We start from the raw sequence: 15,346 nt of genomic DNA, 5'->3' as shown, positions 1-15,346 counted from the left end.
TGCATAATTTCTTATTATAATGAGGACATATCAACTTATTGTGCACTTCTTTATGTTCTGTCTTCGTCATCTAATAATTCTAATAAGCTCCAACGGTTCCACAGGCTCCAACGTGCTCGCACATGAAATTTAAATAACCCAAATGAATGATCTCAAAGTAAAATGTAAACCAATCCATCATTTACAACACGAGATTTATATTGTTTTAAAACATGAATGATATGTGTTGATATTTGTTTTTTCTTACATTGAGGACTAAATATACTCTAGTATTGTAGGTATATGTAACATCCTTAGAGTTTTTACTGAGTACAATAGTATAAAAAGGTACTTCAACTGTCACTTTGGTAAATGTTTGGAAGTAAGTACGTCGTTAATATGGCGATAGAAAAATTATAGTTTCTCTTTCAATCGGTGCCACGGAGCATTGAAGATACAGCAAAAAATCTAACTTAACCTATAATAAAAAAAAGAAAGCTTAGAGAAAATGTCAAAATATATGTGTTAAGTTTTGAATGATAAATTTATTAATTTTCATGATAATAATGATTTTCGTCCTTTGTAATTGTGATTATAACAAAGTTACTGGAAATAAATGAATAAAATAAAAATTGTTATTTGTATTAAATAATAATGAAGGATTTTTTCAAGTTGTCCGTTCGGTGATTTCGTTATGTAATTGGAACATAATTTCGAAAAGCAATTAATGCAAAACATTAAAACCTGCCTCGTGTATTAACTATTATAGTTAATTACTTATTTTATATTTATGAGGAATAACAAAAAAATATTAATCGGTCGTATTAAAATATCTAAAAAAAAAATATTTTTTTTCTCAGACAATAATTATATCTATTTGTTCGTAAGTGATAACAGAAAAAAAAAACAATTTTTTAATATAATTTAGATAAATAGTCTCAGTTACAGTTAAATGTATAAATAACGATAATCTCAAAGTAACGAAATAGTTGAGTTTTGGCAGATTACAAAAAAAAAAATGATGATGATCTATTGACTGCTGTAATTAAGTCATTCAGGAGTAATTAAAATACACATAATCTGTAAATCAGAGAGTTCTGAAAACTGAAGAAAATAGTTATATGTACATATTAAAAGTAAAAAAGGAGATATATTTGAGAAGAATTAAAAGTTTAGCAAATTTTATTAAGGGTTCCATTGCGTTAAAAGAAAAGGGAAAATGATGTTGGAAACAAAACATCAATTGTAGATATAAGGGCGTGTTGTCAAGGCGTTTATAGCAGCTGTGTGTAAATTACAGGATTGTTTAACTGCCAACAATCTGATATTACAGCGGCGCCTAAAGTTTGTTCTGTTATAGCCTCGGACGTAAACCGCCTTGTTTAGAACCTATTCCGCCCCATATAAACTGTTGATAACGCTCGGCTTTTGGACTAATTCTATACATAAATAAAAACAGATATTATACTTTGACTTTGTTTTAAATATAAAAGAATACAAGGATCCCTATCAATTTTTCTATTTTTCATATGCTTTTTTCCTGGTGAGAATATCATAATTTTCAATCAGCCGACTTTTTAAGGAATGTGTAAAAGGAAATGTAATGTACATTTTAACAAATGCATATAACCGTTCCATTCCATAATATGTATAGCAAAATGGCGGAAGGCAATGAGTTAATTGTAAGTTTAACTGCTGTACTTAACTAGAATCCAAGTTTAAAGCAGTCGGAGTGGGAGTAGTTAATGAAGTTTTGAATGCTCTCATAAATCCTCTATACTTTCTGTAAATCATAGATTTAATTGAAATTTATAACGGCCGGCTTCTGTTTCCGCACTGCCTTTATTCTTCATTATGCAATTATTCAGTCACCGCTAAATTGACTCCGCTTGAAGTTCAAATTTTGCTTTGTGAGCGTTACCAATTTACATAACATTGTCATAAAGGAATTTAAGTGAGCAAAAACTATTTTATAACAATATTTTTCTCCAGTGTAGATCTTACTAAGGCTGAGAGTAACGCGAAGTTTGATAATGGCAACTATAGCTTTTACATATACAAATCAAGTTAATAAATTTCCTTATGTATCAAGTTAATCGTCTCAATATGAAAGTGACTGGCCTGTTTTAAATTTCACGCAGTGCACCGAATGTATTCATTATTTTGTTAACAGTTAATTTTTACAAACTGAAATTACTTTACTGAAAAATTTTAATTTTATTTAATTTTTCCGTAATGTAAATTACTTTAATGACAGTTACTTAGAAACTTTTTTTTTATATGAAAGTGCCCATGGACATCCACAACATGTCTTATGCGGATGCGTTGCGGACCATGTTTTTTTAGGAATAGGGAGGGGGGGGAAAAGGAAATGACAGGAAAAGGTGGGAATAGGGAAAGGACAACCGGCTCTCTCACTCATCGGATGAAACGCAACCATTAAAGGTTACTTCACGCCGCTCTTCTGTGAGAGGGTGGTACTTCCCCGGTCGAGACAGCCCATGTTAGACCTGTAGTTATATGACTACAGATAGGCTCTACCACCTATTAAAACTTAATAGTATTCTTAAACTGAGCCACCACTATGTATTTTTTATCAATTCATTTTTTAGTTCTTTGCCTCTAAACATTCTTCACTTATATCCATATGTTTCATGACAAGTAACATATACATGTGTAGTATTTTTGTTTTTCAGTATTAAAACTTCATTATCTGCTCCACGCGACATTTTCTTTACAAAGTGGCGATTGCAACATTCACAAGGACCCCTCACTCTTCTATTTTAATGAATCGTCTCTTGATACTGTACACGACTCTGTAAGTCGCTTCAATTCTATGTGATTCATAATTTTCAACAGCCTTCATAATGTTGTGATTGCTCACGATAAAAAGAAATCTCCTGGCATCAAGTCAAGTGGACATACTTGTACTGTCATTGAATACACTGTGAGAAGAAACGTCTAGTGTCAATTGACTGTTCATATAAAATCATATCACGTCATAGTGTATAAGTAGCAACTTCTTTATGCTGTTCCCTATTTATAAATAACATTGTTAATTAATATAGATAACTTAACATAAAACTTGTTAGAATCATTTCTTTGATATGATTTTTTATTACATTTATTTTTTTTTATTAAAGTAATAAATAAATAAATAAATTTTTTTTCCAATGAGAACAAAAACTTTTAAGATTTTTTAAATTGTTCAAAATCTCGAATTATACTCGAGGCTGCCGGTGATGTATGTGTTTTATTTCTTATACGTAACTCCTGCTGGCAGTATAATAAATGCTATTAATAATTCGATCAGCGGAAGCAAAGTCGTCTATCAGAAGCGACATTACTTTGCCGTAATTTGTCATTTTCTCTCATGTCTCGGTGGAATTAAATTTGCCGCCACTATTATCCGATAATAGCTTGTGTAAACTCATTAGCTGGAGTTCTATCAAATTAGGTTTATGATACTAATTAAGCTGAACTATGAGCAGCGAGCTTCGCGTTAATACCACCGGATACATTGAAATCTTGGAAGTAATTAGTCTTTCGATTTCCTTGTAATAAAAGGATAAATGTAATGCTTCAACTGATTTGCATTTTATCGTATTTTAAATTTGATTTATATTTTGTAAATAATTCCTTAGGAAATAAAAAAATAAAATATTCTAAAATACATAATACTTTAATAGGTTGATATTTATAGGGAATACTGCAAAGAAATTGGGTGGATATTGTTGTTCATAAGATTACTGACATCCAACTAGTTAACTAGTAAGTTCCTGAGAGTGCGAAAATTAATGATCTCGATTTTGTCACCAATATTGAAAAACCAGTGTAAGTTTTTTTTTATCAAGCTGACTATTACGCTCGTAGCAATCAATTTTGCAAACTTTCTGTGAAATATATTAATTCCATGATGGAATTATGTGATGACTTCGAAAAGAACTGTGGAGCAGCGCAGTTTTACCAGGGATATTATTTTTTTATGAAACAGCCAATTACAACGGTTGATGTTAAGCGAGACTAGTTTTACACCTTACTTTTATTTATGGATCCAAAATTAATAATTATTTTACTGGTAATTAATTGACACGTCATTTTGAAGCAGGAAGTTACTCCTCTATCAGATATAGGAATATTGTAATGCCCGTGAGTTCTGGTAATGTTCTAACTATTTATTAATAAATTGTTAAAATACCTGTCGCAGTACATGAAAAAGTGTTATAAATGAGACAATTACCCGAACCACATAGCTTACAAACAATTGGCTAAGGGGTCGGAGTAAACCTTTCCTAAAGCTGTACATTATAATATTATTCGTGTCAAAGCCTTCTTCATTCTATTCTGTTACATTATTTTTAATGAATTAACAAATTTTTTTTTACCTTTACCTGTGAAATGTATTCGTATGTGTGAACTATGTAAATGTGAGGTTTTCCTTATTTTCCATCACATTTTGTTTTTCTATCGAGACCAAAATAAAGGTAATTTCTATCGGACTTAACAATAGTCTGTAGGGTGATAAGATTATCGGTTTTTTAGGTTGAGCCGCCAGAGTCATGAAAGATCTTGAAAGATAATTAATTAAATACTATCAATTAATAAATGGTGTCTCATATTAATATGAAATAGGTTACAATTTTCCACATTATTTATATGTTCAGAATATGATCTCAAAGAAATAGAGAGGTCTGTAATAATCTTGATTATGATTTGTGATCGCACTTTTTCTTTTTTTGGTTCTCGTTACTTTTTCCTTAAGTCAGTGCTTGTAATTGTTTTACTTTATTTGTACCTCATTTTTTACCAATTGTTGCTTTCAACTGTATCACATTTGCTATTGTTTAAGATTAATATTAGATTATTATTATTATTACTATTTTTTTTTTGTTCGTGAGTGAACATGCAAAGAATGTTATTTTATTACATATCATGTACATGCGAATGTCGAGTTAGCCTATAAGTGGGGTGTACAATTAATGCATGTAACAAATTAAATAATTTAGTGTTAATTAAGACTAAGAACTAAAATTGTATACAACGTTGGCTTCCTATTTAAATAAATAAATAAATAAATAATAAAGCATTTACGCGAACAAAGCCGCGGAAGAATCTAGTTTGGAATAAATTATCATTCAAAATACACTTCTGTTTGTTAACTGGACAACGTTGTACGAAAACATTGCCTTTTTATATTCTATCTATTATATATGTTAACTAAAAGTAAAACGAGAACATAAATTGTATGAGACGTACTCTTTACGAACAGCCCTCTATAATTTTGTATTCACGTTAACTTCCCGCTCTATTGAATATAACCAAGTGGCAAAGTGTCAAAGCTGTTTGCAGTACTTTTGAAAATATAAAAGAAACCTTACCTTCCAAAATGAACACTGCTTATACCAAAAGTGTATTAGAATTTAGTCGCAATATAAAGGTGTTCGATACCGTCGCCATAACCACAGAGTATACATGCCGTGGAAACTTGCTGATACGGGAAATAATTACTGGTTTGGGACTGGTGTACACGTAACTTGGTGAGAGGACATACATTTAAGTTTCTTAAAATTTATAACAGACATTCATACATTCTAGATTTAAATGCTACATTAATAATTGCCATGAATTTCATTGCTTTTAGTTTTAACAAGATCTTTGGATTCCACCAGTTTACATTAGTTGATACTTTACTTTTAACTCATAAGAGATTAATTCAGAGCAACCTCTCACTTTAAATATCATCAGGTTTGGGCTGTAAAGATGTTTTTCACTTGTAATGTTAATATTTGTTTTTAATTTAATAAGATTTCTTTTTATTAATACGGGAATTGTAATTAGTTTTCCTTTATACCGAGACTAGATTTGTCGAGGCCATATTAATTGGTGTGATGTTCGATATCGTATGTTTTATTTTATGTTTAGACCATAACTATCTCCTGTGCACGTATGAGTCCTTGTAGATAGTCGAATACACAGCACAGATACAAATAAACTTGACTAAGAAACTAGCGAGACAGGTGATGCATCATACCTGCTCATGAGTCATTGACAACTGTAGGCATTTAGGGAATCAAGAAAACATCAACGAGTTATCGAATAAGAGATTTTTTTTTTAATTTGAATACTTTTTTGTCTTAGGAAATTACCTAGCTTAAATTTAAAATTAGTTTAAAGAATCTTTACATGTAACTAACAACAACAAAATTATTTATATTAATGGAGAATTCTTTAATGTTATAATTATGTCCACGTTTAAGAAAAAAAGGACATGAGTTAAGTATAAGTAAAGTTATATTACAAATTATATGAATTATATTTTAAGGAAGCGAAACACCTGAAAGAAAGGTTTGGTTAATTTATATTATATAGTTTATACGAATTTTCAGTGACGTTTTAAGACTGAGCTGAGTAAAGTTATCGATATTCAAAGCTGCTTCATAACAGAGCTCCTTCACAGTCTTTCAACACAAACCTCTTAACGATATCGTTAGGTTTCACAACTTATTAGATGTTGCTGAAGACGCTGCTCGTATTAATTGGGGCAAAGCTGTAGAGTGTAGAGCATTCCCTTACACAGAGTTCTCATACTGAGTTATATCTCTATAAAGTGTTGTATTCGTTAGTTACAATACATGTTATTTTGTATGTTGTCTTTATGGTTTGAATACGGGGAAATATCTCTAACTGAACAAATTGATTACATTTGTCGTATCGTTCTTTGGAGATAGATTACGATAATGATTTTTTTCTATTCCGCCCATTTGGCAGTCAAATTCATTCATTCCCGTATATATTCTATTGACTTGATATTGAACGACTTGTCGTATTTTCAATCAATGACCCAACAGACCATCAGCTGTCGTGAATATCGAAGCCTTTCAATTTTTTCTGTTTGAATATTATTATTTTTTTGTAAATATTTGATTCCTATGTCTCTTACTCAAAGATACTTGTTACATTTCGTTAAGTTTTCACCTTTAAATGATGAAGAAATAAAAACTGAACAAATACACACTAATTTTAACCAAAACAAGAAACAACCATGCTGTTGTGTGTAGATACTTATTAAATAAATTAATATTACTAGTTAGTATACTTTGTTTCAAATTGGATTAAAACCTGTCTTCATTACGGATTTAATAGGAGAATTACAGGAGACAGTTCTCAAATTAAACTGAAAAGTGGATTGTAGTAGAAGATCAGCATATTCATTGAAACCAATATTTTTTCTTATATAAAATATCCTCTTATGACCGCGGAATCGCTATCAAAAGAAACTCGCCCAATTATATTAATAGAGGTACCATTACGACTAACATGTCATTAAAGCTATCTATTAGATGAGGAACATTTAATGAATATCAAAGTGCTATGTGAATTTCCTTACTGTAACTAGTCCGCCTCAAGTCTTTACTCACGAATCATATGTTTGCATACGTTCCTCGTGTGCTCTACGTTTTAGTTCAGCCTGGAGTTAGGTACACATTAGACACCGTGCCTTAATTTAGCATTTCCTTTAATAGTTACCTCATATTCAGTCTTTCGTGTTTAAATTGAGATTTACATTGAACGAAACATATATTTACCAACAAGCTTATAGTTACAGTTAGAATGTTGTTTATAGAAAATGCCATGAAATGCATTTTGAGACTGTTATATTTTTATATCAATAAAAATGTCGTGACATTAAAATCAATGGTAAAAAATAAACTTCACGTCCGTTTCTTTATTTGTACAAATAAAAAAAACCGAACGAATCGGAAAATAATCACTCGTTTAATGACACATACATACAAAAAAACATAACAGTATAATGAAATATTTAAGTTATTTTAAATAAAATAATAACTCTTAACAACAGTTGTATAGAGTGGAAACGGATACTTGCAATGAATATCGATGGAAACATAGACTGTAAATAAAAATTTATTAATCGCACTTGTCAAGCTCGAACAAGAGATGAATTTACATACATTACGTGTTCTATCCTCGCCCTTTTATTAGAACTCCTTTAAATTAATATTCTAAAATATGCTATCTATTTTAATTATAAAACTTTAAATTCACTTTTTTTTTCTAAAAAACGCATTTACTTATTTGTCTTAATAAAATAAATAAAAAATGGTAGAATATTGTCAGTTTTAATAATCAAATTTTAATTTGTAATAATTTTCTAATTTGCATTAGCTGTCAATTCATTATTGAATTACTGTCTGTTGCGTAACTTACAAAATAAATAGTCAACATAATGACGAGAAGATATGTTGCGAGGAGATATTTAGAATTCTTACTTTGACGTGAAATACAACCGGAAATTGAATGAGCCAACCAGCGACGTGCATTGGGAACATGGAGAGGTGAAAATGATTAAGTGAATTGTTCCAGAGAGAGGTGACGCTCACATAAACCAGGGACAGAATTCAGTTATATTTTTCCTCTTACCTTTAATCATGAATAATCTCATTACATGTTCGTCTTTACTCTGTTTGACAAACAAATATAATTATATGAGAAGACTTATTGTATCTTGTCCAAACGTCAGGAAGATGAGTTGGTCATAAAACTTTTTTATCTTAAGAAGAAATAGTTTTACAGAAACTTGTCAGAATGATTTAATAGAAATAAACAGAATAAATGTATTTTTATCGAAGCAATTCGTCATATAAATATTAAGAATTATTTTTAAAAGCTTTTATTTTAATTTGGTAGATGGCAGTGTACCCGAAGCTGTTAGAGGCTCTATCCCAGTAATAGCTTTTTACTGTTACCTTCAAGATCTGCCACGAAAACATAGAAACTTTGTCATAGGTACGGTTGTTCGATTTTGAGTAGGTTATGGTTAAAATACACTAAATCGTATAATTTGTACGCATACCAAAGTTTATCCTATAATATATTGATAGAGAGGACACTCTACACTTGTTCTAGGGCTGAATAGTTTTGTTGTCACATACATCTTCATAATTGACTCAAACAACAATTTTATGAATATAAGTTCATTCATTTCTTACGAATGAAATGAACCAGAGTGTAAACGTAACAAAGAATACTTTAAGGGATAGCGGAAGGCTTTTTATTGATGAAAGCAATCATCAATTTAATATCATTGAAAAATAATTAAATAGAGAGTTATTTTATAAGACTTGTTTTAAATTGAATTTAAGTAAAAATGATATGAAAAAATAAATATACATATATATACATGCACTGGATAATATTTATATGTATATATTAAAACAGTTCATGTACATATATGTTTATTTAATAAGAGTGAAACATAAACATAACATGAAGTGATAGAAAAAAGTAAAGCACGATTGGCTTTATAGCAATTTAAATTGATGGGCAATCCGAGTTCTCAAACAAACGTCGTAAGAGGAATAGCTAACGATACAAGATAGAGTGTCGCGACTCGTGACGTTATTGAAAAAGACCTCAATTGATCTCCTCGAGAACATCGTCTTTAAATAAACAAACTGTTCAATAACAATCGACGACACTCACAGTGGTCTCACTTACAGACACAGAAATGTTCTTTGAATGTTAATTAGTTTATGTAGTTGTACCAGTTTATTATATAAGCAAAACATTACTATTATTAAGCGTATGTATGTTTACTTGTATAATGTCAAATATCGTTCTTTCCTAAGAAATGACGTTTTTGACAGTTCTCTATGTTGACGTTATGCATTGAACATTTATAAAACTCGCACCAAAACTAAATATATATTATTTTTCAAGATGTTTACTATCGCTTTTGGCTTTAAAGTGGTCATATGAAGTTCTATTGAAACAAACTCAAATAAAAAAATAATAAATTAACGTTATGACAAATATCATGTGCATTGTTAATAACGATTAAAATGTTATTATAATTGTGTTAAAACAAAATAGTAGTCCTTGTATCTTTCTCATCTAGAATCTCGTCATCTCTTGCGCCAACTCTTGCTTATTCTCTCCGTATGGTTCTTATTTTAACAGCGTTACCCCATAAATACTAACATTCGTTATTTTACGTTTCTGACTGACTCTACACTCACATCAGTAGTTAACTAACCTTTTATAAAACCATCAAACTTGCAATAGAAACTAAACTTTTTCCAGAAATAATCAAGTTCATTTTTAAAGGTTTTTTCTAAGTGTTTATAAATGTTCATTAACCTTTATTTTCAGTTAAAAATTAAATATTTTATTCACTGTAAGGAAAACTTAATAATCAGATTTATTTGTGAGGAACGTGATACAAATACTAAAAATGTAACGAACGTCGCCGGGGCGACACCTTTGTCTAAATAAAATATCATATAACGAGGGGCGTCGCTGACTCCGCGAAATGAATACCTAAACTGCTGAAACCACACGAGAAATTTGATGGCTTTGCAATACTGACGAGTAGCGTCGGAGAAACCATGGAGTCTTATGAGTTTTAGTTGTGTAATTTTTATTATAATATAAGTCTAAGCAGTTTTGTACCTTTCATGGAAACTGACTAGTCGTCAACAGCACCCTATATAACTCATTAATCTGTGTTATATGAGGCAAAAATGCCATCACTACATTGTTAGAAAATAAATTGATCAAAGCTTTATAATATCAACAAATGTCCAATATTTTATTGTGACACATTTAATATCGATGTGCAAGGTTTTCATTGTTACTTTACTTAGAGAAAATCAAAATATCTTTATATAAAATGTATGTAATTTTAACGTATCTTTATTTTACTTTCCAAATTATTTTATGGTCGTTAATAAACGATCGTTATTTAAATAAATCACGAATTATTTTAAATTCTAGTTCATGATTGCGGCAGTTGTTGAAACTGTACAATTAATATTTCCCAAACATAATCGCAACTGTGTAAACACAACTTATCACTTAAAATACTGGTTGAATATAATATTTTTCCTTTATATCCGTTTATATAAATTTTAATTGAAAACCGATCGTCTGATTTCTCTTTCAAAGAAACTGCATACCAATATCATTTGTATTCTGGACGAACGAGCAGGTTGCAGGTGTTGGAATCCTATTATTGCAGCGGTGTGATTTAGTTATATGTTTGGGAATTCAAAAAGATTTTTCTTATTAAAAGAAAACAATATAAACATAACAGTTTAATCTTACAATATTTGATATTAAAATCGTCACAGCAATGACCCGCTAGATGATAAAATAAATTAACAATTATTCGTCACAATCGTTTCAATATTTTAATTTTTTTATACTAAATACATTAAAATAAAAATCACAGTCAAGCGTAAATCTTAGATATCATAATATAATAATCAGAACTGAGTAAAAAACAGAAGAACACCTTTAATTTGTAATAGTCTTCATGTTGTTTATAAAGAAAATCTGATGTAGCTGGCAACATTATCAGGATATGACTACTACCTGCAGATACTCAATATTAAAATTATTATTTAAACACAGGTACATATCTTTTACATATAAACATGAACTAAAAAAAATAAAATTAAAAAATTAATTATAATATTGAGCCTATATTTCTTGTGATAAAATTAATGATCTATTTGTATTAAGAAGCTACAAATAGTAACTTCACGCATAAAGCATCAGGATTCTGAAACAATGACTAAACGAAAGGTAAAAAATTACAACCAAAAATAAGAAAAGACACTGAATGTTACGCATTTCTCTAAAACAATTATCCGATAAGTTTTAAATAATTTGAGAAAACGTTTTACTTATTAATGGCAATATCTTATCAAATCATTTCGTGCCCTTTTTTTATTTGAGTAATCTACTTGAAAGCAAATATTGTCCCATCCTACACTATGTATTGAGGGAGCTGACTGTAGGTTTATTCAGGACACATTCATAAATTGTTAACAAACACGTAGTTTCAGATCACAGGAATTATCTTCATCAATATTGTTTCCAATTTTCCTGTGACTATTAATTACATCTAAACGTCAATATAAGCTTTATATTATTTTAATTAGGTAATTCTGCTTATGATTTTTAATTCTAATATTATTTCGGAATGTTAATGGTGAGAGACAGTGTATTTTAATCTCACCTTGTCAGATAGCATTTCCCAATTTCCTTCCAATCAATCGTCGTTACTTCGTTTGTCCTTTAACAGGCCATTCTCTTTAATTTCCTCTCTCAGAACGAGTTCGGTGTATCTTCATATATACTTTATTGTATCATCGAGAAGACATTCATAATTTCTATCGACATTATAAAACCATCTCTTATTTTTAATGTACCTCCCGAGTCAGTAAATTTCGCTAAAATAATTCCCAATCAGTTGTTACAAAAAGAAGCATTTCAAACATTTCCAAAGCTCCTAAATGGGATAAAAAGAAATAAAACCTGATTGAAAATGTGGTGATTTCTGTTAATGACCACCTCGAGTTCCTAAACAAGCGACGCAAGTGGAATTGCTAACGAGAAACAATACAATACAAATAAAGTATCTTTTTCGTAATTGGAAGGGACCGCTGTTCTTTACACTGAGGTTGTCCTCACTAAATAAATATACAGAGACTGTCAGTCTCTTGACAGACCAGCCATGGGTCATGGGATATGAAATATGTTATTGATAACACACGTTCATGATTAGATTATAAAGCATAAGTCATCGTAGCATCCATCTGCAAAATATTTCAATTTCTTCTAATAGTTTATCTGAACACATTTACCTAGTGTCATTACAATGCCAGCTAAATTGCGTTAGGCACATTATGAATCTGAAAATCAATAAAACATGGACATGCCAATGAAATTTAAAAATAAATACAATACAAAAATCATAAATAATTGTTATTTTAGGTTTTTCACTCTTTAAAATAATTGCTTTCAATTATAGATATGTACTATAATAATAAATTGCAACAAAATACAGAAATAGGTACCTACACTTTATAAATTGCTATACAATTCAGTAGGTATAAAACATGCTTCTAAAAATTTAATATATAATAAGTAAGTAACATAAGTCAATCTCCTAAACATGAATTTCGACCGCAAGGCGATAGTCCGGAGATTACCACTTTAAGAGCAATTTCTCTTTGTGTTCCAGAGTTCAGATGCGATCCATCCATAACTGCTATGTAACAAAACCTCACTATTAACTTCTATGATATTACACAATGCAAAACATATACGATTAAAAGAACTTCCTTTAGTACTTTCTGGTCACTACCGCTCTGTCCATTGTGCATTTACGGTGAGTTGTCACATCCACATATAACGGTAAGTTTCAACGTTTTACTATGTGCATTTACGGTGAGTTGTCACATCCACACATAACGGTAAGTTACAACGTTTTACTATTTACAAAGTTTTACACAATATTAATTGAAAAGCCTTTGAAACTAATAGGTTTTCACCACCCATCCCGAAAAACCTCATAAATCCTCGTGTTATAAGTTTAACGTCAATGTTTGAGTCTGTATCGGTCTGTGGCGTTGTTGCTCCCAAGTAGATCAACAGTTTCTTTCTATTACTTGTAACCCAAGTTCTTAGCTTTGTTTTTGTTAATATTATTCCAACAGTCTAACAGTATCAGCTCTTTCTCAGTAATATGAAAGACTATTAGACTAATAGACGTGTGGTCACTCTGTCAAGTGCTTTACGCCTGCCATATTACGATTGTTTCGTCAAGCGACGATGAATGCTTTGGGGTTTTTCTTATTAGATAGATGAAGAAAAAATTTTCTATATAAATGTTCAGTTATATAATCTAAAACCATTTTACACACAACATCGCTCATAAAAAATAAAATTGCTCTTAGTCGTTAAACACTTTGTCAGAATTTATTTTTAAACTTTTTCATTATTATTAAAATCACCCAAAACACGTATTGTGGTCGATTTAAGCTAAATTATAATATCTAAACTTCATGTTCTTCGCATCCACGAATGAATCCAGAGATAGAAAAAGCCGCTTATTTTTTCATTCCTCAATAACAAACGAATCTCCAATAAATATGTAAGAATAGATTTCGAGGATTGTGTTAAAGCTTGTATTGTATTGACACAGTTTGGTAAAATATCCCGGTGAGATGTTTCCTTAATAACCTTACTATTTATTCTCATGTAAATACTTTCAGTCCAACGGTGTAAAGCAATCAATTACTCGTTACTAATAATCTTTATAACGAGAATTGAACCTGGGTAGTTATTTCAATGTTTTATTGACGTTAATGAAGTGTGCCTTTACACAAGAATGTGAGTAAAGTTAACAATCTATGATCTAAAGTTACAACGTGATGAAGACGGTCTCAAAGAGAGGTTACTTAATATTGAACATAAAGTTAATTGATGTGTTAAGCCACTCCACCGCTTTACTTGGAAGACTTTAGAATTAAATGTGCCTATTTAAGAAATCGACATCGAGGGAAAATCTGTTACCTATGAAACAGTTACTTACCTACATTGAAAATATAGAATATCTTTTTTTTTAATTCATAATAAATATTTAAAATGAAGAGCTATTTTCTTATTCATTTCAGACCTTGACAAATATTCCACTTAAATATAATTTTAACAAACAAAAATAACTTACTAAGCCCCAGTAACTTTTACTTTCAATGTTCTTTAAGAAACAAATAATTCCACTTATAAAAGTTTTCTAATACAAGACTATTATATGGAAGCAATTATTATATTGTGCTCGAGTTTAAGTAAGGCTGATACTTATAAATCCAAAGAGAAAGTATTGTTCGAGAAAATTCCCTGTAACAAAAGTTAAGACCAAATTGAAATGGTTACAATAGTCTCATGAATCTTCTAAGAAATCCTATCTCCTGACTGTCTCTATTTACGAGTATAGTGGAACAGATATATTTTTCTATTATTACATACAACTTCATCCAACAAATACATACACACACTAAAACGTTTGTTTGAATCAAGAATAACTTTTCTTACTCGTATACAAATAAATCTATTTTTATATAGATGTGTTGGTAATCTTAATGATAATCTAGAAGCAATGTTTTGATCACTTCACAGCTTTTTTATTTTTTCTCTCAACGTGTTCATATGACAGTAACAAGTAATAAATTTCAGAAAAATTAAGAATAAGCGCTCAATTATTCTACAATCAAGACGATATGCATTTTAAGTAAATAACTAGAACTAAAACCTGTCTGCTCCAAAGTATTTGTCCTGTTAAAGTATATTTTATATTATTTACCATAATTATAATTACAAACTATCTTTTCATTATTTGTGACACAACGTTGGAAGGGAACAACATCTTCAAAGGCGATGTTCAAGCCTCGTGGTACATGCATTCAGTTTAACAATTAAGAGTGCAGCGAGCTCGACCTCGCCCAGGAGTTGAGTTGTATTGAAGTAGGTTCCATTACTTTTGAGGAGAAGCAAA

This window comes from Danaus plexippus, chromosome 2 (genome assembly GCF_018135715.1).
Source record: "Danaus plexippus chromosome 2, MEX_DaPlex, whole genome shotgun sequence".
NCBI classification, from domain to species: domain Eukaryota; kingdom Metazoa; phylum Arthropoda; class Insecta; order Lepidoptera; family Nymphalidae; genus Danaus; species Danaus plexippus.
The sequence above is the reverse complement of the archived record's forward strand: the minus strand, read 5'-3'. Positions refer to the sequence as shown.